Source organism: Phalacrocorax carbo, chromosome 10 (genome assembly GCF_963921805.1).
Source record: "Phalacrocorax carbo chromosome 10, bPhaCar2.1, whole genome shotgun sequence".
In the NCBI taxonomy this organism is placed as follows: Eukaryota; Metazoa; Chordata; class Aves; order Suliformes; family Phalacrocoracidae; genus Phalacrocorax; species Phalacrocorax carbo.
Genome location: NC_087522.1, coordinates 4,200,265 through 4,225,835, shown reverse-complemented (window position 1 = coordinate 4,225,835; position 25,571 = coordinate 4,200,265). Strand labels below are relative to the sequence as shown.

The window sequence follows — 25,571 nt, the reverse complement described above, 5'->3', positions numbered from 1 at the left end:
GATGCAGCTTGGCATTGGCAAACTCCTTGGGGCTCTTATGGGAGTCACATAGGGAAGGAGCGGAGGGAAAATAGATACTTAGTTACTGCCAGAAATGCCAAAGTCGGGTCCCAGGCTAGTCCAGAGGATAAAGGATCGGCAGTTTAGATTTTCCTTGCTGGAAGCAAGTGGCAGGGATCGCTTCAGCACGCTCCTGGCTGCTCCCCTGAAACCACCCAATTTGGCTAGTTCAGCATAATTTCTGCAGCAAAATGTTCCTGCAGGAAGTTTTATACCTGTGCCCTTGGGCAAAGCCTTGTTCACTGGGAACAAGCTACCTGCCTCCTCAAGGCAGCACCTGGGGAAGAAGGAGGGAGAGGAGGATGGGGAGCAGAGTTGGCCCAGCTATAAATAACTCCATGGAAAGGAAACAAGAGAAAAAGCAGCAAACAGAAACCAATAAATCCAGGGAGATGGGTTTGGCTACAGCCACTCGGCACAAACAACGCCTCATGCTCCTTGTGACCCCGTAGAATCAGTCACAAAAGAAAATGGGATCCATCGCAGCTCAGCTGAGCAGGATCCAGCCCGGCCATCACCTTTCTATGCACAGCCCATCGAACTGACCCAGAGCCCTGGGCAGAGTGTGCAGGATGCAACACATCGTTCGTGGCAAGACCTCATCCACTCTGCTTCATTAAAAAAGATAAAGATGAGAAAGGAGAGAGTGAAGTTAAGAGAGTTAAATTAAGGAGAGTTAAATTAAGGTGCCCATTGGACCATGCCAAAGCAGGACTGGCCTGGCTCCTGGTGTCACCCACACTGAACACCCAGCAATCCCGTCCCTGAAAGCACCAGCAAGCTGTGAAACAGCCTGTGTTTAAGGCAATCATTATTTGCAATCTGTGATCCTGGAGAAAAAGGCAGAAAAAGCAACCTCTCATTTTTACCAATAAAAGGGGAATTGCAGAGGCTCAGTAAGCACGGTGGCCAGCAGGTCACCAGCAGTGCTGGAGTGATCCATCCAAAACAAGCTAGATTTCGTCAAACTATCCTAGAATAAGGCAGGGGAAAAGCCCGGAGTTTGCCCTGCTGATGCCTGCCAGATATCAGCCCATGGAAGCGATGGGGCCAGCAGAGAGGAGACAGAGCGGGATCATCCCCACTGCTGCTTTCCCCACTGCCTCCAGAAAAATGAATGAAAAGCTTCAATCCCAGCTCCCGCATCTGGATACTGCACCAAAACGCATTAAAGAGGGTTTATTTTTCTATCTCTTTTCCCAGCCTATCTTCCCAGAGCACATCAGTCCCTGTCCCCAAAGGCTGTCAGAGGAGCTGGGGACCAGGCGCCACTCTGCAGCATCCACAGGGCTAGTTTTCCCCAGAAGATCATCCGAGCTGCTTCAGTTTTCCTTGTCTGTAACTTATTATTAAAGCTGAGCAAATAATTCAGGACAAAAGCTCCAGGAACAACACTTTGCCTTTTCATTTTCTGCTCTCGAGCTGTCTGCAATTTTCGCAGTGCTCGGGGATGATTTAAAGACCTGTCTCCGGACAGGAGCGCCTTGCTGCGACGGCGGCTGCGAGTGTTTGATGGCCCGAATTTCACGTGTGCAGATGAGGACACACCGGACACATAAGGATGGATGAGTCTTTCCTGGTACCCTAATTAGACAAGCAGCATTTGCAAGTGGGTTTCTGAGTGTTTTTCTGTGTTTGAGACCTGCGAACACTTCATGCGGAGTTAACGACCGCCTGTTCATTAGGCAAGGCTTGACGAGCGCTGTGCTTTATGGATCATTATTTTTCCAGCCGACGGTACCAGCCCAGACACAAGATTTCCACAGAGCACCTTGTTCCCAGCCCCTCTTTGCACCCCAAAACATCACTAAAGCACGGGAAAGATGTGAGGAGGATGGGACTGCGGGCAGATACATGGGGCCATCGGGCTGCGACGGCTCTGACCTTCCCGTGCCGCAGCCATCCCAGGCATTTGCTTCCTCATTAGTGGAAAGGTTAGGGAGAACGGATCGGCTCTGTGCAAACTCCCCATGGTGTTCACATGACGCAGGCTGGCAAAGGCAGCTCGCCCTGATGCTTGGGCAAGCACCAGTCAAAAAAAAAAGCAGGGAGGGGAGAGCCATGCTCCTTGTTCGAGGTGCCCAAATGAGAGGTCCTGGAGTAAGAGCCTGTGCCCCCCACCTCATCCACCTGTCCCTGGGAATCCCATGCTGGGGTAAAGCAGGGTCCATCCCCAAGGCCATACAAGCTGCCTACTCTAAGAGATGCCCTCGACTCCTTTCCCGGAGGACAAAGGCCAGTATCACCCACTGCTGTGACCCCAGACACTCATCAGGGATGCTGAAGGCATTGAGAAAGAGACACACACCCCCTCCAGAGCCAGAGCGAGAGAGCGGCATCGAAGGCAACCACGTCTCGTTCGGGGAGAGGCCCCTGCAGAAAGGAGCCGCTCCCTGGTGTGGGCAGGGCAGCCGCTGCCGCCCGGTTGGTTTGCTTTCAGGACGGAGCAAACCGATGACATTGATGTCCCGCTGTAAAGACCCCCCCAGAGCAGTTCATGCGTGGGACAGAAAGGAGCCCTCTAATTCCCCCCCCGGCACCCAAAGGGGCCGGGGCTGCTCTCGGGGCCATCGCAGGTGACTGAGCCTGGGGCTCCACTAGTCCCTGCTGGAAACCCCTCTCCAGCCGAACGGCTTTCTCCTCCCATTGCATAATTGCACTTTGTCGAGCAAACCCAGCTGCTGGCGATGCATTTTCTCCAGCCTTGCTGCTCTCCCGCAACATTTTCCTTATTCCTTTCACTCACTCCGGACAGTCACCAAAGCACCCAGAGAGGAAAAGGAGAGAAAAACCCAACGCTCGTCCCACCCGTAAAGCAAAACCCATGATGAAAAAAAGGGGGAAAAAAAAGCACAGAGTGGTGTCAGGTGCCTCTCCCCAATCCATCCCCTCCCGGTTTGCCTGTGGGGGTTTGACAAAAGTGCTTTTCGGCTGACAAAATGATTACAGGGTGCCGAGACAGTAAGTTGCACATGGATTTCTTTCCTGCATTTCAAGCAGGGTGAGGACACGGCTGCAAAAGCAGCTGCACTTCTAGAGGGGTCGCAGTGATGAGGGAAGGGGAGGTGGCAGGAGGGGGGATTCGGGGACAGAAGGAAGAAGGGTGATTTTCTGCTCAGTAATAAAGCAAAGAGAGTGGGTGGGAGTGTGCACAAGTGCGCGAAGCCGAAGGCAGGAGATGCTGCAGGTCACTGTTGGAGTGGGGATGGGCTTGGGAGGATGCTGGTGCTGGTGCCTGGACCAGCCTGAAGTAAGAAGGGACGAAGCTGGAGCTGCTGCCCCCCTGAGCAGGATCAGACCCTGTGGCCTTGCTACAAGGCGGGTGTTGGGCAGCGGCAGCGCTGGGAGCGCGTGTGCAGCACGTGTGCATCTCACCGGTGGGAATACAGACTGAGCGGGGCACGGCGAGGTGCCCTGGGCACACTTGGACTCCCCACGCCTGAAGGCAGTGGGTGCTGGGCAGGGGGGAGGAGGAGGATTTCAGCTCCAAACTCAATCTGTTGGAGAACTTGGCCTGCTCCCCGTCAAGCTGAAAATAGCACATATGTAAGGACGTGCATGCAGTGCTGGCTGTGTCCTCGCAAGCGCTTCCTTCCTGCTGTGCTCCACTCGGCGTGCCGGCCCTCTGCCTGCTGCCTCCGGCCCCCCACAGCCCCCACATCCCCCCCACGGAGCCCAGGTCTCAGGCAAGAGACTTTTTTTGGCTCCATAGAGCACCCTTATTTCAACAAAGCAGGGCCGGTGCACAGATACAGAGCTGGAGCCTGTTCCTTTCACCTTCAGCTGCTTTTCACGTTTACCATGAGGTCCGTCCGGCAGCAGCATCCCTGCCGTTATCACCTGGAGCGGGCGAGGATGAGTGCGGCTCACGGTGGGAGCCAAGTTTTATTAGAAACAAGCATCTGGTTCCAGCACCCTGCCACAGCCGTCAGCCCAGGCTCAGGCTTAGGATGGGGCCACGAGCACACACGAGTGCCCAGACAGCTGCGGCAGCAGGTGAGGAACCTCAGCGAGTCCCCATTTTCCCAGACTTTATCTCCAAATCCATTATTGGCCATGGGAAATAAAGACATCATCCTTCTCTGCAGGGGCACATGCTGCCTGGCCAGGGTCGAGCCCCAGCCCTCGGAGGGATGGTGAACTAACAGAGCGTGCAGCAAGCTGCAGGATGGAGATAACCCTGCCAGCAACCAGAGTTGATTCCTGCAGCGGAGAAGGAAGAAGAGAGGCCAAGCTCCCCGTGGACATCAGGCACAGGAATAGTGGGAAAGTTTTGTGGGACATCGGCTGCAGTTCTGAGCACAACTTGTGCAAAGCCCCGCTCCTCTCCCATCCCTGCTTTGAATTCCCCTTAGAGAAATCTCCAAGGCAAGTACCCCAGGGTGGAGGAAATATAGGGTTTCTCTGAAAGAGGCTTATGGGGTGATAACTGGGGGATCCAGTAAGTGCAAAAAAGCAAATAACACCAGGTGCTGGGGAGGGACATACAGGCAACCTGCATAGCCCCTTGTGTACAGCAGAAGAGGATTTTTATAAGTAAAATTTTTATAAGATTTTTATAAGTAAGTATATTGTCTTGTGCTCAGTGTATTCAGGGTGCACCATATAGCCACCATAGGATGATCTCCTAACCAGAGGGAGCAAGCAGCCCTCCAGCAAGGCTGCCCGGCGTTTCAGGGCATGGCCCCACAGCAGTGCCCAGCAGGAGAAGCATCGCTTTGTGAAAACACATTTTTCACCCCAAATCTCCACTCTGCCAGGTCATTGCTTTACGACGATGGCTGCCTCATGCTGCGGAGCCCGGCTGGGGACAGCAGCTGGGCACCAGGGGACATCGCCGGCTGGGAAGGAACCAAGCACAGCTCTAATGCACACTCGTATCTGCAGCGCACCAAAAACACGCCTGAGCATCGCCAAAACCCCACTGCTTTCCGAAGGCCTCTGAGGAATGGCATTAGCAAGCGTGTGGTATCAGCTGTCCTGAAACAAAGCCATTGTGGTCGAGGCAGGATCCTTATTAATTCTTTCCTCTCTTTAATTTCCATTTTTCCTCGGTTCCCTTTCCAATTGCTCAGGTAGGGGTTGGGTAGGGACCCCATTGCCACCAGCCTGTGTCCCTGTGGCACAGTGCCACCAACGTTATCACTCCATGACACAGGGATGTGATGGGTGGTTGCATTTGGGGTCGATGGCGAGCTCGGAGGCACATGGGGAGCACAGCAGGAAGGGAGCCCTGGATGTGGCAGAGAGCTCAGGGGTGGAAGGGAAAGGGAGGGTGGGGAGCAGCAAAATGACACCCTGAGGCTCAGTGGCCAGGCAGTGGGGTGGGGAGTTGCACAGACAGGTCCTGGCCACGTCCAGCCTTCAACTGGGAGGACGGAGACAGGAAACTGCCTACTGAAACGGCATCGTTTGGTGAAACATCCCAGCTTCTCCCCAGACACTGCCCTTAGGGACAGACCGCAGGGAAAGGGGTGGGACAGGACCCACAAAACCCACCCAGCGATCGCCTTTCCTGCCTCAACCAGCAGCACCCGCCTGGCCCATCCACCCCTGACATAAACCCCTCCACCCTTGGGTCCCCCCCATCGCCCTCATCCTCCAGGACTCTAAAAAGCACCCTTTTCCCTATTACATCCCACATCCTTCACTCCCGCAGTCCCCTCCGGCACCAGCCCTGCAGCGCCTGTTGCCACTGATGCCATCGACGTGTCCCCAGACCCCAGGGGACGCCGACGTGCAGCAGCCCCTACGCCGGGGACAGCAAATGGCCCTATATGGCCCCGGGGACTCCTGCAATGCCCGCTTGCCCACCGTTACATAAACTGCCGGGAGCCGGGACTGTTTTCGTTTGTGTTGCCTACAGCACTGCGCTCTTCAACTTTATTTGCATAACAAATAATTAATAATAATTAATGACTGGGAGAATGGTGCGGATTGCCAGATTTTGCTAATTAGCGAACAAGCGCCATTGCGAAAGCAGAGGCAGGCGTCTCGCGGCCCTGTCTCCCCACCGAGAGCGGGCTGTGGCCTGGGACATGATGGGGATGGTGGTCCTGTGCGACTCTCAGCCCTTTTGGGGAAGAGGAGGAGGAGGCAGCAGTGCTGTGGGTGGTGGTGGTGGGACGGGGCAATGGTGCTCGCAGGGTTTCGGCTGGTGGTCGCATGCAGGTGCCTCGATGCACAGCATGTGGAGCACCCACCCTCCCTACGCAGCCCTGCACGCGTGCCATCGCACGGCGTCCCACGCCCCGCTTTCTCTGCGCCCTTACTGGAGCCTGGGACAACACTGCTTAATTGTCTGATGATGGCACCGCTCCATATAATTAATGGGAGAACAGGCACCAGCTCATTAGAGAAAAGCCTTTGCTCCAGCAGCCCCCCAGCCAAATTGTACAGGGTATGGTCTTCCTCCAAGGCCCCTTGCAGGTGGCACCCCCTCACCCGGGCAGAGGGGAGGGCTGAAAGCACCAGGGAGACCCCACTGCATCACCCACGCCAGAAAATATGGAGGAATGAGGATGTGAGCAACCAGCTCCCCTGTTTGGTGACGTTTGGGGTGTAAGGTGATGTGGCAGCCTCTGCCTGGACCTCACGCACCCACAGCTGCCTGGGGACCTGGGAACACTGACCCTGAGAGGGAGAGGGAGAGGGAGAGGGAAGGGAAAGGAGAATAAAAAGAAAAAGGAGAAGAAAAGGGAGAAGAAAAGGGAGAAGAAAAAGGAGAAGAAAAAGAAAAAGGAGAAGAAAAGGGAGAATAAAAGGGAGAAGAAAAAGGAGAAGAAAAAGAAAAAGGAGAAGAAAAGGGAGAAGAAAAGGGAGAAGAAAAAGAAAAAGGAGAAGAAAAGGGAGAAGAAAAAGAAAAAGGAGAAGAAAAGGGAGAAGAAAAAGGAGAAGAAAAAGAAAAAGGAGAAGAAAAGGGAGAAGAAAAAGGAGAAGAAAAAGAAAAAGGAGAAGAAAAGGGAGAAGAAAAAGGAGAAGAAAAGGGAGAAGAAAAAGGAGAAGGAAAAGAAGAAGAAGAAGAAGAAGAAAAAAGAGAAGAGAAGAGAAGAGAAGAGAGGAGAAGAGAAGAGAAGAGAAGAGAAGAGAAGAGAAGAGAAGAGAAGAGAAGAGAAGAGAAGAGAAGAGAAGAGAAAGGATGAAAAAGTAAAAGTAAAAGTAAGGAAAGGAAAGGAAAGGAAAGGAAAGGAAAGGAAAGGAAAGGAAAGGAAAGGAAAGGAAAGGAAAGGAAAGGAAAGGAAAGGAAAGGAAAGGAAAAGGAAAGGAAAGGAAAGGAAAGGAAAGGAAAGGAAAGGAAAGGAAAGGAAAGGAAAGGAAAGGAAAGGAAAGGAAAGGAAAGGAAAGGAAAGGAAAGGAAAGGAAAGGAAAGGAAAGGAAAGGAAAGGAAAGGAAAGGAAAGGAAAGGAAAGGAAAGGAAAGGAAAGGAAAGGAAAGGAAAGGAAAGGAAAGGAAAGGAAAGGAAAGGAAAGGAAAGGAAAGGAAAGGAAAGGAAAGGAAAGGAAAGGAAAGGAAAGGAAAGGAAAGGAAAGGAAAGGAAAGGAAAGGAAAGGAAAGGAAAGGAAAGGAAAGGAAAGGAAAGGAAAGGAAAGGAAAAAGGAAAGGGAATCAGATACTTTTGTCTTTGGTCTGCTCAGGCACTGACTGCTGTATCGCACACAGGACTGCTGAGAGCAACGGGGTGCTGGGGCGAGTGATGGACAAAGCCCCTGGACCTGGCTGGCTGGAGCCAGCCCGTGGGGAGCCGGCTGCTTTCCTCCCCAGGAGAAGGAGGCATGAAGCAGAGCAAAGCCCCCTCCCTCTGTCCCCCCCACGAAGCCCTTCAGGTCTTGCTTTCCTTAACCCTTGCATCATTGCAGACAAGCCCGAGGTGCCGGCACAGCGCTGGTGCTGCTCAGCATCACTCCCACTGCAGCTCCAATTCAGCCCCTCACTTTACACCACCATTAGAGCAGAGCTGTGTGTAATTACGCTTTGCTGGCTCTCCTCTATAATTCCTTTGCTTCGCTGAATTGCTTCCCCTTCAGCACCACACATAATCCATTGCACTGTAATTATACAGGAATTTTAATATCTGATGCATTTATAAGATGCACTTAATTCATCAGCCCCTTTAAGTACGTTGTCATTACAGCACGGTAGGAAGGATGACTCGCTGTCAGATGGAGATTAGCTGGCCCCCGTGTGTAACGAGTTGGAGGGCGTTCTCAGCCCAGCTGAGAACCACACTGCCAGATCCAGCCCTGGGGCATCCAAGGCTGGGGAGCAGGACCCTGCTGCTCCGCGTGTCCTGGCCCCCAGGGGGAATGGCTCCGCTGCTGCAGAGACGAAAGGCAACAGAGTCCAGAGCAGCACCCGACCCACCCTTTCCCCAAATGCCTGAATCACCCAGCAGGGCCAGATTTGGCATTTCAGAAAAGAAGGGCCTGATCCAGTGCTGGCTGCCCAGCATTGGGGAGGTTTATCCCTACAGTCTGAGCATCGAGGGGGGCTCCCCAAGCTGAGCGATCGGCATTTGGATCCCTTCAAACCCACGAAGAAAGTAGCTGCTACTGAAGGCTTATTTTTCCTGGCATTTCTTTTGGTGGCTCCATTCCAGCCGTGTCCTAAAAGGGAACCAAAGGCCTTTGAGCCTTTTGCAGCAAGCACAATGCAATGATTTTTCCCAGCCCAGGCGGGAGGGATGAGCTCACTGGCATCCTTGGTTACTCTGGCTTCAGAGTGTGAGGTCCCTGTGCTGTGTGCCGCAGGTGCTGGGGCTGGCCGGGGTGCCCGTGGGGGGCAGTGGGCTCGGCAGCGTGCTGGGGGGCGGCTGGACTCTGTCCCACCGAGCCCCAGGAGAAACGCCAGCTGAGCCTGGGAAAAAGGAGCAGAGGGGGAGAGGGAGGTGGGGGTCTCAGGGGCTCGGTCCCCGTGGGGAGTCCTGGCTCTCACTGGTGGGTGACACCATGTTTTTCACACTGCGGTCATACTGGGTTTCCCCGCAGCGCTGCAGGGATCCCGCACTGCCCTGCCAGGCATCCCTGCGGGCAGGTGGCACCCAGGGGTGGTGGTGCCTGAGGCCACCTTGGCGCAGGCCATGAGGCACCATGAAGGTGTAGCCCAGCTGCCGGTGGCACCCTCAGGGAGGGACAGAGACCTGCCGGGTCCCCACAGTGCCAGGGGACCACTGGGACAGTGCCTCCAGGCACAAACCCTCCTCCTGCCTCCGGGGAGCCATGCCAGAGCAGAGCTGCTGGCATCTTAGCCAGAGGGGGACACTCAGCAAGTACCACCCGAGCATCAGGGCTGCTACCAGCACCCCGAGCCCACCCACAGGCGGCAGGTGCCAGCACTAGGGCAGCTCCCAGGTGTGCCCCAGCATTTGGCAGCCATCCGGTATGGTGGTGCCCTGGACCCCACCAGACTACAGCCTCAGCACAACCTGGCAGTGAGGTCTGTCCCCCAGGCTCCCCACACTGTCACCCTGCGCTCCCCTGGGGTCTCAAGCTGGGGGCAGGAAGGGTGCTGTGGCCAGCCTGCTGTGTCGTCCCCCCCCATGTCACTGGGTCATGGCATGTGCAGCAGTGCCCAGAGCTGCACCTCGCTGCGAGGGTGCTGCACCGAGCGCCAGCAGGTCCCTGTGCCTGTGTGCCCGACCCCAGTGAGGACACTGGCTCCAGAGGCAGAGCTCAGCCTGGACCTGGGTATCGGCAGCCCGAGAGTATCTGAGGGGCTTGTAACGTCCCACCTCCTCCTCCCCATCCAGAGGGACCCTGGTACCTGCTCCTCACAGGGAGTCACAGCCCCCTGCCTCGGTTTCCCCATCTGCACAGTGGGTCTGTGGTCTCCGAGAAGGGTAGAGATGGCAGTGTGGTTGACAGAGGATGTCAGCAGGGTCCCCAGTCTGACACCCTTCACTTAGGACTGGGGCAGGGCTCTCGGCTCTCCCCCTCCCCAGCCCCTCCTTCCACAGGGTGCTGCCACCCAGGGGGGATTTTGGCTCCCAAGGTCACAGGATGGATGGGGCTGGGGGCAGAAACCCCAGCCCTTGTGCCCCGCCAGCCCTCTCAATAACCCCTCCAGGTCCTGGCCACCCCCTGGGGCTCACCTGCCCTCCAAGTGTCCCCATCCCTCCCTCCTCTCCCCAGAAAGCAAATATCCGGGGAGATGGGCTCTACGCTGCAGCTCTGCCAGTAGTACTGGCGGCTGAGCAGAGCAGACTGCAGCACGGCCGTTACGTAAGCCCGAGCTGGGCTCCAGGGATGTAGGACACCGGGTTATACCCCAGCCCACCCGGGGGCTGCCACCCACACCCCGCCTTGGCCCCAGGGCTTGCGGAGCATAGGGGGAACCCCCCACTGACTCAGCCCGCACTGCAAAGGGGTGCAGGGGGGATTGGAGTGGCCCTAGGGGTTGCTGTGGCCCTGCCATGGGGCACATGGTGGCGGCAGGGGGCAGAAGCGGGGGGACAGACGAGTGCAGGAGGGTTGTGTTGGTGTAGGGCAGGGAGTGGGGCAGGCGATGGGGTGCAACGGGGCTGGGAGGCGCCGGGCGCTGCACCCAGATCCTACTGAGCCCTTCTGCAGCCTTCAGCCACAGCTTTACCAAGGCTCAACTGTGCAAGTGACAGCACAGGGACCGAGTCAGGTGGCCAGGTTGTGTCTCCCTTGGGGTGGTCCATGGAACAGGTTGAATGCAGCTGGGGCAAAGGATCCCAGCCTGCATCCACCTGCTACGTCTTTATCCCCATATCTCTAGAAGCTCAGCATCCTTAGGGACAGCATCCTTGGGATTAGCATCCCTGAGGCAGCATCCCTGTGGCCAATCTCCTTGGGATCAGCATTCCTGGGAACAGGAGCCTTGGCATTAGCACCCCTGGATCAGCATCCCTGAGAAGAGCATCCCTGGTGCCTCCAGCACAAGCTGGGAAGCCAGGATCAGGGTTTTCCAGAGCTAAAAGGGAGATCCTTCTCACACAGGACAGCCCCAGCATCACCTGCCTCACAGCCCTGCGGGAAAGCGGAGGTGAGGGATGGCAGAGCCAGTCTCACCTACCTGCGAAGCACCCGTGCCCTGTGCTGGTGGCACAGTGAGTGGGCAGGCAGCGCTGGCAGCACTGGGGCTCCCCCAAGACCAAGCCCTACACTGGCTTATGGACTGGCAGGGGCCTGGCAGCATCCCCTGTCACGGTGCAGGATGGGGACAGGGATGGGGAGCCCATGGCCCCCCAACCATGTGGCTTCTCTCTGGCTTTCTGCCAGGGGGAGCCTGGATCTGGCCATTTCTGTTTGGGGAAAGGGGAGGGGGAAAGCCCAGGCTAAGGCTCCTGGCAATAGGAGATACCGTAACAGGGAATTAATGTTAATTAATTCATAATGACGCTGAGATAGTGATACCAGATGCTTCAAAAGTCCAATGGGGGAATCTGAAAGAGCTTTGCAAAAAGCCATCGCCCACTGGCAGTCCTGCCTCGCTGCAAGCTGGGAACGAGGGAGTGAGCTGGGAACTAGGATCAAGCTGGGACCAGAGCACCGAGGTAGAACAAGGGAACAAGCTAGGAATGAGCCAGGAATGGTGAAAGATGGGCATGTCCCTGCAAGGTGGCAGGCCCACAGTCACCCAGAGCTGTGGAGGCAGCACTGGGACGCCCCCAGTCACCCTATTCCCACGTTTCTCTTCTCCCCAGCTCAGAAGCTGGAGTAGGGCCTGGGCAGCAAGGTGCCTGCTGTGCTCCATGCCCCAGTGCTCAGGGGTTCCCTAAGCCCCCTAATGCTCTTTTTTTCCCTCTCCTTTCCTCCATTTCAGGCACGCTGGGTGCAGGACAGCCAGACAGGTGGGCACTGAGGCAGCCAGGAGCCTGCAGGTGGGATGGAGGGACAGGCTCATGGTCTGGGACAGGGACACAGGTCCTTCGCCAGCCAGCGTCCCCACATTCGGAGGGCAATTCCCAGCTCCTGCAGCAAGTCGGCAGCATGAGGAACGGGTGCAAGCTGGGCTGGTTTCTCCCTTCTCATCCATGAGAGCCCTGCACTGTCAAATCCAAACCAGACCGGACCTTAGCCAAGGGACGCAGAAGAGCCTAGAAAGGGGCTTGAGTCCAGGCACCACCTTCCTAGGGCTGGTGACCCTGGAGTCAGTGCTGGGCAAGATGCAACCATGAACTCTGCAGATACCATGGACAAACCCTTGGGCTTGGAGCCATTCACTGCCTGCCTGCCCCCCCAACCCAGCCATTACGGGGGAATTATGCTCCTCCCGTGGTGATACAGTGCCTGCACCCGGGGGCAACCCCTGAAATGGGGGCTAAGGGAGACGGCCGAGGCCATGCAGGGCCCAGCAGTGGCAGAGCAGGATGGCCCAGCATGGCCAGGGCCCAGCACTGCCATCGCTGCTTACATAAAGTGCCCAGTCCGTGGGCCACACACCCAAGTGGCAACAGGAGAGGGGGATGGATCCATCCCTCCAGCAATCCCTCTTAATGACGGTGCTCCCGCTCTTTCTAGAGACAGCATCCTCAAAACTGCCACCCCATCCTCTTTTCCACCCAGCACAGAGGTTGGGTGAGACGCCCGTGTCTCTCAAGCACATTTACACCCTAAAACGTGATGCCAGCTGGGGAGAAAACGCTGGGTTTAAGCTTGCTGGCCAGTTCCCCTGACAGCTTCTCTGAAGTTTATCCACAACAGGGAACAGTTCCCACGGCGCTGCCAGCAAAGCCACCCCTGCAACCTCGGCCAGCCTGCGGGGAGAGGGGGGGAACCCATGGTGAGCCGTGGCCGTGCCCAGGGCATCACGGAGCACTACGGCACCGTGCCGCATGGCCGGGGGAACACCTCCATTCCCCCTGGCTGGTCCCAGGGGACTCGCCGTATCCCCTGGGGTCATTTCAGGGCTCAGGAAAAAATCCACTTGGAATTTGTAGGTAAAGCCTCTCATTTGGATAAAGGGCAGCAGAGGCCATACAGGGTTTCAAAATGTGTCGTAGAGCAGATATAAAGTGGCCTTTAAGGTGCCTTCCCCAGCAAAGCCAGTGTTTTACTAAGCCCATCCGGCATGGATGAGAACACGCGCTGTTATTCCAGGCCTGAAAGGGGCAGGCGAGGATTTTAATTTTTTTTTTTTTTTTGGTCTTGTTTTCATTATTTTCTGGTGGCTTCTTCGCTTTGTGCTCACACAAAGGGAATTTCACCTGCTGTTCAGAACAAAAGGCCCCGGAAAGTTTTGCAGAGAAGGGGATGAAGGGAAGGCGCTTTAATGAAGCAAAATGAGTTGTTGCAGGGTTTGGGTTTTTTCTCAGTGAACTGTAAAACATCCCCGACTCTTTGGTGCCTGCAGGAGACCCGGCACTGGCACATGAGTCTCCTGTCCCACCGATGTCACCCCCAGGCTGGGAGCAGGGAAGTCTCACAGCCCTTTAATGGGGTCAATTTGGGGTGCAGAGGGGTTGTGGGGTGGCAACGGGATCGCTTCCCATCCTTCTCACACACAAGCAAAGTCATCACCACGCTTTCTAAGAACGGGAAAGAAAAAACCCGGCCCTCGTTTGCTGACACCACTGCAAAACAGGTGGTTCACAATCACAAGTGTGTGTTGGGGGGGGAGTGGAGAAAAACCCCTATTTGGTGATTTTGTGCTCATATCTGCTGCAAAACTGTCCGGGAACGAATGCTGCTAAATACACACTATTTTCCCTCTAACACTCTTTGCTCTATAATTAAGAGAGACTTCTAAAAATACAAATAGCCTCAAGCACCCAGAGAAGGCGTGCAGGTGCTGGTAACTGAAGGCACTTTAGAACAGCTCATTTTCTGGACAATTTTACTAGCCTGGCTCACGCTCAGCGCCGATACTATTACAGTGATGCAATTATGCTGCTGCTGCTGTTGTCGTTGTCGGCTTGCTTCGCTTTTTTCCCTGCGCTTTGCAGTTTGCCTTCGAAGCGCACACACACCCCCCCCAGCTCCCGGGCTCAGCCCAGGCGTGCCCCCCGTGCGGGCAGGCAGGTCCAGGCAGCTGGGAATCGGAGGGTCACGCGAGCGTGCCTCGCACACGCGCGTGCATCTACATGTGTGCACACGCATAGGGGCATAACCCCGCATGGGCATCTCCAAAAACAGCCGGTCTGCAAAAGTTTTGGCCGAGAAAGCAAGCCGGCCAGGGGAAGCAAGCAGAAGCGAGCGGGACCCCAGCGAGGCACCCGCACTCCCCGAAAGGCAGCAGCAAACCCTCGCCGCTGGCCGGGGAGGGAGGCGGCCCATGGCATCGGCACCGTGACGGCGGCCAGCTTTGCAAAATTTCCCCCCCCCAGCCTGGCATTTCGGGCACGGGGGTGGGGGGGGGGGTGAGAACTTCACCCGTGAGGCTGCCACCGCGAAACTTCCCCGTCTTATTTCTCCATTAGGGCTGCAATAGGTGGAAGTGATTGACTCACTATGAGACTGCTGTTTTTGCCTCTGACTTAGGATTAAGACGGAGCTGGAGGAGCGGAGGAGCTGTCGCGCCGGCTCTCTGGCAGGCAGATGCCGGAGCCGTCACTTACCTCTCACTGCATCCAGCCCCCTGGCCGTGGGGCTGCAGGTCCTGGAGAGTTAGCTGGTGAGGGACCCCAGATCCATTCCGGTTTCTCCCAGGACTGACGTTCGGCTGCTGCTTCTTAGGCACAGACCCAACCCCTCCATTCCAACCACAGGGAAAAAAAAATATATCTTCTTCCAAAAGAAAAAAAAAATTAAAAAATAAAAGAGGGAGATTTAAAAAGAAAACCACTTTTTTTTTCTTGGTTCGGTTTCCCCCAGCCACCCCTTGGAGAAACAAAAAAATAGATAAATCCCAGCGACCAGGAGATCCAGACTCAGGTGAATTTAGCTTCAAACTCCCTCTGTGCTTTCAGAGCCTTCACCCTCAAATGGGCTCTGGAAGATGCTGGGGGACCCATCGTCGCCAAAGTGTCATCAAATATCCTTCGGGCTCAACTCCGCTCCTGCCCGGGGAGGGTGGACTTCTTCCCTGCTTGCTGCGTGCTGTGGAGTTGGCAGGGACCTGCCTGTTTCAGCCTCAGTGTGGAGGGTGGGTGGGTTGGTTGGTTGATGTGGGTTGGTTTTCTTTTTTTTTTTTTTTCTCTCTGCTATTGGTTTTCTTGCTATCTGATCCTGAGCGAGCGCTGCAGCTCGCTGCTTCCCTGCTTTTTTCCCCCAGCTCCCAGCCTTTTGACAGGGAATGAAACACAGACACCCAGTGAGACAGGCTCCGGCTTCTACAAAGCTCCACTCCCTCCTACCGCCTTTGTCCGTGAACAGCAACTACTCCAACTCTGCCCGTAGACACAAGTGAACCTCTGCATCAGCACTTTCCTAATGGCTGCTTCACCCGAGTCCTTCGGCCCTTCTTCTTCTTCCTCGCTTCCTCTCCTCCACCTTGATGGCTTCCGCTTGCTTTTTCTAGCCCGGCCCTGGGTCCGACAGCCACGACGACGAAGCAACAACCCTTTCCCGACAGATCCATCTCAGCTCCCCCGTGCCGGCTGCTGCGGTCAGGGGGTTGCGGCCCCACGGTCCATCACCATCCTTTCTGGGCGCCTTCCATGAAAAATCGATGGCGGGTACCGTGTCCCCAGAGGCTTCGCTCTGCTTTCGGCTGGTTTAAGGGGCAGGGTCTGTGTGCACGGAGAGGAGCCGGGGCAGAGGGAGGGCTGGGAATTGAAGACACTTCTTTTTATTGCGGGCGGGGATTTTTTTTTTTTTTTTTTTAAGATTGATTGGAGTCCAAGTTTATTTCTTGGTGGTGAGCATTATTTTAAGCTGTTTTGGAGGCTTTGGGTGTCTCCAGGTCACCCTGTCCTTATAACAGCAAGGCCTTTTTGGAGAGGGCCAAAGTGAAACTCTGCTCTGGCAGCCTTTCCCCTCCACCGAGGGGAATGGGTGGCAGAGGGGATGCTGCAGTGGACTCACAACCCCAGCTGGCTTCCAGCCAGAGAGAGACGCAAACCAGCCACCATCTGTGGACTTCCTCCACACTCGGTCGCCCGCGAGATCCCAGGGCTGCTGCCTGCTCCTTTTTGGGGACTTGCAGGCTTTGTTCGAAAAAAATCACAGCCAGGAGACCTCCAGCCTTGACAGCAATGCTCGACACCACTTGACTTGGCTGTCACGCAGCCAGCAGGTCACATAATTATAAAGCACCCAGCACATGAAAAAGTTGCCTCCTCACCTGCCCCATCTCCCTTTTGCAGCACCTCCCACCCCTTCCCAGCTTTCTCTTCACTCTTCTTTGTCTCCCACCACAGGTTCGGGACCAGCGATCCCTCCCTCACCTCTTCCCTTCAGCAGTGTCCCAGAGCAGTGACTGTCCTCGTCCCCAGCTCCCATCCTCTCCCCAGCACAGTGATGGAGCATCGTGCCTCCTGTCACTCTTCCCAAACACCCCCGGACTCCAGAGCACCCCAGGGCGATGCTTGCAGCGCTGCCTCCTCTCCCCTCTCCACACTAGCCACAAATACTGAATTTTAACCAGCACTTTGAAATCTCCAGATGAAAAGCCTTGTTCTGGCAACAGTACATCTAAACCCCCATAGATGCCTAGCTAACAGGGGGGATTTAGGGTTTTGCAGATGGGAGGGGACACCAGTGCACACCTGGGCATGGTGGTCATGAGCACAACCACCCAAGGGCCAACCATGAGCATCTAGACCCCAAAACACTGCTCCTTTACGCTCGTCAGGCAGCCCCTCACACCCTGGTTTGCTCCTCTCTGCCAGGGTCCTGTCCTGTCACCCCACTGTGCTCATCACTCATGGAAAGCTTTCTGAATCCTCCCCCCAGCCCGGTACCCAGGCGGCAGTGCCAGCCCCAGGCTCCCTGCACCCAGCCCCCTGGCTCCCTCCAGCAATAAATATAATTAACGCGCTGGGCAGCCCGGAAATTGGCTGCAGGGCTGGAGCGGGCAGCTGGCCACGGGCCAGCCTCCAGCCCTGGCCCCCTCTCGCCTGCCGCTCCCCAGCACGGTGCTCCGCCGGGGCTGCCGGCAGCGATTTCGAGGTGCATGGGCAGGGCGTTTCACCAGCAAAGCAGAGAGCAGGAGATGTTCGGGGCTTGTATGCAGGGTGAGTCATGGGAACCCTGGGAGGCTGCAGCCCTTGGGGCCGGCTGGGACAGCAGAAGGGAGCTGGGCAGCCAGAACTGGCGAGGCTGGCATTCCCATCACCCTGCCGTGACCCTCCCTCGCTCCCCAGTTTGCTATGGGAAATGCAAAGATATAGCCTAGGTTTTCCAACCTGGCAAGCCCCGGGATTCACCCAGCCCGCTGGGGGAGCACAGAGGCTCTCCACGCTTTTGCTGTTGGGTCTGGGGACTGCTGCCCCAGGGCTGTGGAGAGCCGTAGGGAAGCCCATCACCCCCAGCGTGCCCGTCTGGGGGTGCAGAACTGCAGCCCTGGGGAGCCCTGCAGCCCCCGTAGGCTCTCAGCTGGGGGATAGCTTGGGTCAGGGTATCACCTCACCCTGCAGCCAGGCCGGCTTCAGCCATTTGCTCAGGAGTCGTCGAAGCAAGGAAAGGAGGGCAAGAGGGCAAAGCGAGGGGGGGCACCCAGCAGGGTCTCCAGCGGGCCCCTTCCCGACGCCTGCAGCATGGCTGCACGGGGCTGCGAGCAAGTCAGCACAGAGCCATTAGGGCTAATTTAATCAAGACAGATGGCCCAATTGGAGGGCTGCCGCCCATAAATCCCACGCTCGCACTGTATTAGTGTCAGGCCTCCTGGAGGAAGAGGCTGCGGGGGAGGCGAGGGGGAAGCTGGGATGGGGAAACGTGCTAAGTCACCCATCCTCCCGACAGCACAGGGCCGCTCGGTCTGGGTGGCACCACCCAGGCGTGCTCCCCAGCGCAGCGAGCAGCCTGGCCGCAGGGACACGGCCCACCATCCTCCAGCCCCTCCAAAAGCTCAATGGTTGGAGAGGGTGGGATTTTAAGCAACCTAGTTTTGCTGAGCCCCAAAAGGTGCACAGAACCCCCGTGCCAAAGCAGAGTTTTGCTCCCACGGGAATCTCCCCTGCTTGCTCAAAGGGGTTTTGCAGCAGGAAGGAGACAAGTGTGCTGGGGAAAACAGGCTTGAAGCCCCATAGGAGATCACAGTGCAATAACTGGGACTCAAAAATACAAACTGATGAAGACCCAGGGTTGATGGGCTCAGCATCCACCCCAGAGCCCAGCTGAGATACCCCAAACTCAAGCCATGCCAGCCTACCACAAGGCTACAGGACACTGCCATGGGGTGCCAGCCTGGCTCTCCCAGCACCCCACACTCCCTTCCCACCTCTGCTCCTAGGAAAGGCCATTTTCAGGCTCTGAGTTGCCAGCTGATGACCCAAACCAGCTGTGTCCCCCCATCCCCATCCTCTGGGTGCGGGCAGCAGGAGACATGTGCCACTGTGCCGCACAAGCAGAGTCAGGAAATAAGCTCTCATCTATCAAAGTTAAAAATAGCCATTATCTGTGCCATTACCACGCCTTGCCCCGACTCTCCGGCCGAGCTGGCTCCCGTCTCCCCGCCCGCCCGCGCACCGTGGCCACCGTGCTCCCGGCCGAAAAACCGGCTGCGGGGAAGGGACCGGACGGCTGCCGCCATCTGCTCCGGGCACTGGCACTGCCGCCGGTGCGGGGTGCCGGCTCTGCCAGGCCACGCTGTTGGCCGGCGCAGTGGTGCGGAGGGCCAAGTCCTGGCGGGTTTCAGGAAGACAACAGGCCAGGGGATGCGGCGGACGGATGGGAGGACGGCGTGGGTTTGTGGGCATCGCTCTCTCCCCTGGAGCGCTCACGGAGGCTACGCAGTCACGCAGCAAAGGAGAAAACAGGGGTGCTGGCCCAGTGCAGAAGAAGAAATACTTTTGTGATAAGGATGGGGGTTCACCAAGGGGGAATCTCAGCCTGGAAGAGCAGCTGAGGACATCAAGGATCAGTTGGATGATGGAGAGATGGATGCTTAGACCATAGTTAGATGCATAGTTTCTATGTCCAGAGCATCTCGAGCATATGCCAGCAGCTGGTTAGCAGGGAGCACAACCAAAACAGCTCAGGGAAGCTGAACTCAGGGCATAAGGAGTGACAAATTGTGGTGCTGCCATAGATTTATCTGGAAAAAGGAGAGCGCGCATCCCTGCACACCTCTGGCTTCTGGCTGCGCTTCAGCGCGGGCAGGAGGGAGGGAGGGCAGGGAAGGAGGCAGACTGCCGGCAGGAGGAGCACAGCGGCCGAGGTCAGCACTTGCGGTGCTTTTATGAGACCACACACAAGGTCCCAGGGACCAGAAAGTGCTGATGAGGGCAAGAACTGGCCACCACCGTGCAGGGCTGCAGAGCAGCTCTCTGCAGGCTGGGTGCGAGCAGCACCGTGCCCAGCGGGTCCAGCTCCCCAGGCTCAGCACCTTTGCCTGAGAAAGAAAAGGAAAGGCAGGATTGGGCCTGAGGAACCATCAGCCAGGAGCAACAATCTGTCTCATGAAAAGCCACGGGGCAGGTGAGCCATTTCTCCCCCAAAATGGCTAGCACAGGGATAAAAAAAAAAGACATTTGTATTTCTGCCAGCTGACAAAATGAGACACCACTTGTGGCCAGTGAAACTCTGCAGATTTTGCTAATAAAGGATTGCTCCGTCCAGCTTCCAGCTGGATTCCAGCCCCAGCCAACACTGACACTGGCAGCATCAGCCGTCGCATCCCAGCACTAGCGTCCCTAAGCATGCCGGCCCCCTGCCACGCCGCAGGTTCAGGCTCGCTGCAAACTCAAGTGCTGTCCCATGGCAGGGACACAGCTCCCATGCTGAGGTTTGCTCCCACCCTTTGCATCCCCATGTTTGCTGTGGGGACCATGCTGCTGGGATCGTACCGTGTCCCTTGGGAGGCTCTAACACATCTCAGGAAATTTTCCCTTTCTATTCAGCTTAATTTCACCCATAAGAGCTTGTTTCAGCAGCATCTCAAGGGGATATCACTCCCCATCATCCTCCTCTGACTCTTCCTTCGCTTCTCTCCTCCTTCATGCGCACGCTGCTTGCCTCAGGGAGGCTGATCCTTGCTCCATCATGAGCAATGCTGGTCCAAGCAATCAAATGCCTCCATAAAACATGACACTACACCACCCCAGCTGATGGCATGTGCATTTTCCATGTGGTCACAACACTCTTTTTAGGATTTCAAAGGTGCTGACCCTACTTCACTGCATGAAGAGAGGCCCAGGCCGTGTCTGTGGGACAAACACTTGAGGAGACCTTGGCCAGTGCATTGCACCATAGCCAGAGGTGGGAGCCTGCTCCTTATGTGCAGCTGAAAAGCAGAAAAATAGCCAGTTTGGTAAAACTATGCGTCCTCAGCATGCCACCACCCCGAGATCAGGCCAGAGACTACATCATGCTGGGATCCTGCCCTGAAAATATAGGGCAAAGCAGGAGGCAAGAAGCTTATCTGCTGCTGTCGTGACCTGCAGTGTTTGGGGGGAGGATTTTGGTGCAGCAGATGGGATTTCCTAGACCTCATGCGTAAGCCCAGTGCTAGATCCACATCCCAGGCCAGCTAGGACAAGCACGGCTTTGGCTTTTTCCCATGGGATGCTCCAAAAGGAACAGCAAACAGCAGCTCCCCTGGGCTGCCCATGGTGCTCATAGCATGCAGGAGAAACCATTGATCCCCTTTTTGCTTTCCTCACTCCACCACCAGTGCTCAGCTCCCTTTCCCTCACCCACAGGATGGATTGTTTTAGGATGGGGAGGAGGAAAGAGCAGCAGTGACCAGCCAACCGATGGCTTCTCATAGCAGAGCCCAGGCAGGCTGGACATCCCAGGGGTCAGACAGGCACCTCATATAACCTGGAGGCTTTCCCAAAGGGCTCGCTGCAGCCAAAGAGCCCAATTGGCTTCTTACATAAACGACCTCAGGGCAGCGTCTCCGAGACCACCAGCCCAGGCAGCAGATGCTTCGAGGCAAAATCCACCCCATCGTGAGCAGACGTCACCTAATCAGCACGTTGGCTTCTTCCCAAGGCGGTCTTGGGGCACACGGTAAATATCTTATATAAGCACCTCTGGCCTGGGGTCGGATCCAGTTCAGGCTTCTCATACAGCGACGTCCTCCCAGATAGAGGCACAAGAGGTGGTCCGAGGGGCCAGAAGGGGCTTTTACAGGTAGAGCTGTTATATTATTGTAAAATCCCTTGGTGATGCATCTCCACAGCTTTGCCAGAGGAGGCTCCAGGAGAAACCCTGGTGTATAAAGAAGAGCCACACATCTGTAATGGCAAAAAGGACAGACAAAATGACAAGTCACTTCTACCCCCAAACTGTTTGTCCTCCAGGACTTGGTAGCTGGGTACGCAGCTGGAGAGAGCCTGGAGGGCCCAGCACCCCTCTGTAGCAAGGCCAGTCTTTCCAGCCCAGCCACAGCTGTCTGACGGGACCTTAAGTACCTTCTGTGATGGAGACATCACACCAAGCCAGACCGCCTCTGCCAGCTCTCACTGCTTGGGAAGTTTCAGATCCCAGCCTCCTCTGTTGCAAGTTACCCCCCAAATTTCTCAGCAAGGCCAGAGGCACAACAGCGGTCCTTCCTCTTTGTCCCAAGCAGCCTCCTGCAGTCTGCCAGAACTAGGAGGCTGGAGAGAGCCCCTGGACAGACACAGCCGGGTGTAAAAGCAGCTGAGCTGGTGCATTATCCTATGCAGCCTGCTAACTTACAGCACTTAAACTGTCAGTGTTAGCTTCCCCTCCAGGCTGCTCAATGAGGTGAAAACTGAGGCAGGGGCTGCACTGGCAGATGTTAATTCCTCCCTCTGGGCTCACATCTCCAGGGATTTAAGCACATGGCTGCACAGGGGCTTTGGTCAGAAAACCTCTAAATAAGTGGTCTTGAGCATCACTGTTGCCTTTACCTGCCAGCACTAGCCTTGGGGGACTTACCCATCCATGGGACATCACTTTTCTGCCAAACCAGACCACACACAAGCACAGCGGGTTCAGAAGACAGCAGGAGGATGCTCAGAGGCACAGGCAGCAAGCGGCTGAGGGAGCAGACAGGACACAACCGCCTGTCCCAGCCTCCCTTTTCCTCTTTGACAGGTTAAACACTGCAGCCACCAACAACCCGTCCCCGTCTTTCACAAAAGGCATTTCACACCAGCCCTTGCTGCTAAATAAAGCAGCCTGAGCGTTAATTGCACCACCCAGGCTGTCCCTGGGGCAGTCCTGGACAAGGAGCAAGGTTAAACTCATCACTGCAGAAATGGCACCAGCAGCTTCTCTATCAGCACTGCTGCCCCGGGCTAGGCTGGCCTTACCACCGCCAGCCGCGGGCTCGGGCAGAAAATAGAGTTGGACAGAGAATTTGGGTCTCTGTCACTGCAGCTGGCATGCTGCATCAGCAAATATTTGTGCTCTCCTGTTATCGGCAAGGCCTCTTTGCCCCATCGCTGCCTGCTCACAGGCAGCTCTCAGGGTTTGGGAAAGGGCAAACGGGTCGGTCTGGCAGCTGCCTGTGGCAGCCACAGCCCTCGGACCCAGGGGCACGGCAATAAATATAAAACCTTAACGAATTGCCCAAGTCCTGTCCCCAAGCAAGCAGCGCTAAGTGACACTGAGCAGCTGCAAGCTCCAGAGGCAAGTGCTCCAACTTTGCAAACAGAGTTGAAGAAACGGTCAAAACCGGCACAAAAAAAATCCCAGTTTTCATCCTCCGCCAAAAGCCATGGGCAAGATCTGCACCCGACATCTGGGCTGTGTCAGGGAAGCCAGGACAGCAAGAGGGCAGTCTGAGAGAGAGTGCTGTATTTTGGGAAGATACAATGATCGGCTGCCTGTGACAGGTATTTGGAGGGTTGAGGCTTGGAAAAACAGGAGCTCAGCGGTGCCCGGAGCTTGACAGATGAAGGGTTGAGCTATTCTTTGGCTTGTTGAGCAAATTAAAAAGAAAATTTGTTTCCATCTGAATATATGCTTTTTTTTTAATAGAAAGTCAAAATTATGAAGGTTTTTTCCATGAGGCTCAGAACAGTTTGCTCAGTCCAAAATGAACTAGCTTCTCACCAGGCTATTGCACCCATTTGTAAAGTCACAGCTCTCCTCTAGGTTAGTTAAAAGGCATTTTCCAGACCAGAAAAGGTAAAGCCCCATTTGAAAAACAAAAATTCATCTCCAAACAGGGTATTCTGACTATTCTTGAAAGAAAAGCTTCACATTTCCGAAAGCCAAAGTGAAGCACCAAGATCTTCTTGGATGTTTCCCTCCCCCGTTTTGTGCAATCCCATGTATTTTTCAAAACACCGAGTGAGTTTGGGACCAACGCCAGCTTCTGCGGCGCCGGTGCTGAGCACACACAGCTGCCGACACGCACTGGATCAAAGCCGCAGTTCAGCCGTAAGGACAGAGCACCCCAGCAAAGCCGAGGGCAGGGAGCTTTTAAAGGGGTGGGAAAAGGCTCTTCCCCTTTTCCTGGTGTATTCATCCCTCCAGGGTGAATGAGGGAATCCCATTTGGGATGTGGGTTTTGCATGGCAGACCACATCGGGTGCTACCTGCTGCTCCTGGATGTTCCAATGCAATGACTTGTAAAGACCAGGGAGTGGTAATTTCAACACAGAGCAGTTGGGGATCTTCCTACACCCCTCCTTTTCAGAGGGGACTTCACCCTTCTGCCATGCATGGGTGGCACGTACACCTCGCATGGGAACAGCAAGCACGTGAAGCAAGGAGCATCGCGTAGATGAGGTGCAGTGCTCCAAGGAAGTGTGATCCTGGTCCCTGGGAGAAGAGGAAAGTCCTCCCTCTGCCACAACAGCCTGTGCTTTAAATTCAGCCCTGCTGGGCTGATAATTTGGCTGTCACCAGGTATATATGCACATGTGAGAGGAGAAATGTATATATGTTCTTCCCCAAGGACTGCAGCCAGCACATTGGGGCTGTCTGACACCAGGCACTCTGAGCTTCTCAAAGACACTTCTTTAGAATTTCTTGGGTTCCCACCCCCCCTTCTATTTCCCTCCATTCTGAATGGTGGATAATAAAAGACAAAGCAGCAAAGGGCTTCCCAGAGCCCAGCCCCAAGAGACCAGGACCCCCCAAACCCCCTCATCTCCCTTGATATAGGGGAGATTCCTAGTGTAAATTTTTGGGTCGGTTTATCAGTGATCAAACTGTGCCTCTCCCCAGGGGATTTTCCACTTCTGCTTCATTAAAGGAAAAAATAGAAGAAAACTTTAAAAACCCCAATGTTTAACAAGACAGCTGCAGGGAGGCTACTTGACTGATTGAGTTTTTACCTGGCCCTTACAGGCAAGCTAAGGTACTTAACATAGAAATGAGGTTTAGTCACAGCGAGGCATTTGGGATTAGAGCTGGCTGCAGAAACTCTGATGGAACCACGTTCTTCCAGAATATGCACTCCTGTCAAAATTGAAATGCTTTGTGAGATTGAATAAGTTTAGCCAGAAGTTCATTTTCTAAAGAAAATCAGGGAGCAGGTACAGGAAGATATGTTGAGTGAAAAAAAAAAATATGCTGCTTCTTTTGAGCCATGCTGGTGTGTATGTTGGTGAGGAGTTTTGTTTTGGTTTTTTTAAGTGGTGCATTACTCAGGGAGGAACCTGAAGAACTGTTTTCTCCCTAGTGACAAATTTACCCAAACTCAGCAATTCCCCACTCCCTGCTGGCTCACAAGCTGGTAGCCCTGAAGGCATTTATGGCTCTGCAAGAGATGTTTGTCATTGGACTCCAAGGCCAGCACGACTTGATAAAAACACACTATCAAAACCCACCTGGAGTGAGCCTGGGGAGGCAAGGAAAACCCAGCAGGACCTGAGCAGGCAGCGTAATTGCAAACAGAGCAACAATGACCTTCACTAAGGTGAGCCCACAGGAGCAGCTAGGAACTTCTCACCCCAACCCCACACCCTTTGGGGAGCATCGTCCCACTGGAAAGCAGCAGAAGGGATGGGGGAGTCCCTCAGCATCGTAAGGATGGGTGAGTGACTCAACTTCCATTCAGGATGACAGAGCCTGGGGTTCCTTCAAGCCCTTTGGTTTCCATTTCCAAATAGTTCCTATGCCAAAACCCAACACCATTCCTGTTGGGTAAACCTCGTACCTGAGTCTCTTGGCAAACACTCATGCTCCCGGGTCAGATGGGTAAAACATCAGGATCAGGTATTTATCAAGAGGTTAGGATCTCCACTCGGTCAGACTCGTGCTGGGTTCTTCGGCTCCAGTTTGAGCACTGGTGGGGAGCAATGATGGCCTGGGCTTCTCCTCTAAGATAGCACCCTTGAGCACCTGCCTGCTTACCAGGCAAGGGAAGGAACAGTGGGATTTTGGGGTGTTGGAGCCAGCAGCAACCCCCAGACCAGCCACATGGATTTTGCACAGCCCTTGCCCAGGATCACAGCCCATGGCGGGCTGCAGCCACCTCCATGCTTTTTAGCAGATGCCAACAGCCTCCCTTGCTCACCTCTGGGAGGTAGAGACTCCAAAAATCACCCCTGAAATCATGCTGCCCATCAGGCTGCTGCA

At 55.3% G+C, this 25,571-nt stretch overlaps 2 protein-coding genes across 2 annotated transcripts in view; both read right to left on the bottom strand.

Moving 5' to 3' along the window:
* KCNJ12 (potassium inwardly rectifying channel subfamily J member 12) overlaps positions 1–16,152 on the bottom strand; it is a 37,065-nt gene extending 20,913 nt beyond the window's left edge. The window contains exon 1 of the mRNA XM_064461510.1: positions 14,579–16,152. The gene's annotated coding sequence lies outside the window, so the exon portion shown is untranslated. The remainder of the gene's footprint in view (positions 1–14,578) is intronic.
* Positions 1–25,571, bottom strand: part of PDAP1 (PDGFA associated protein 1) — a 145,291-nt gene that overhangs the window by 99,557 nt on the left and 20,163 nt on the right. The window lies entirely within an intron of this gene.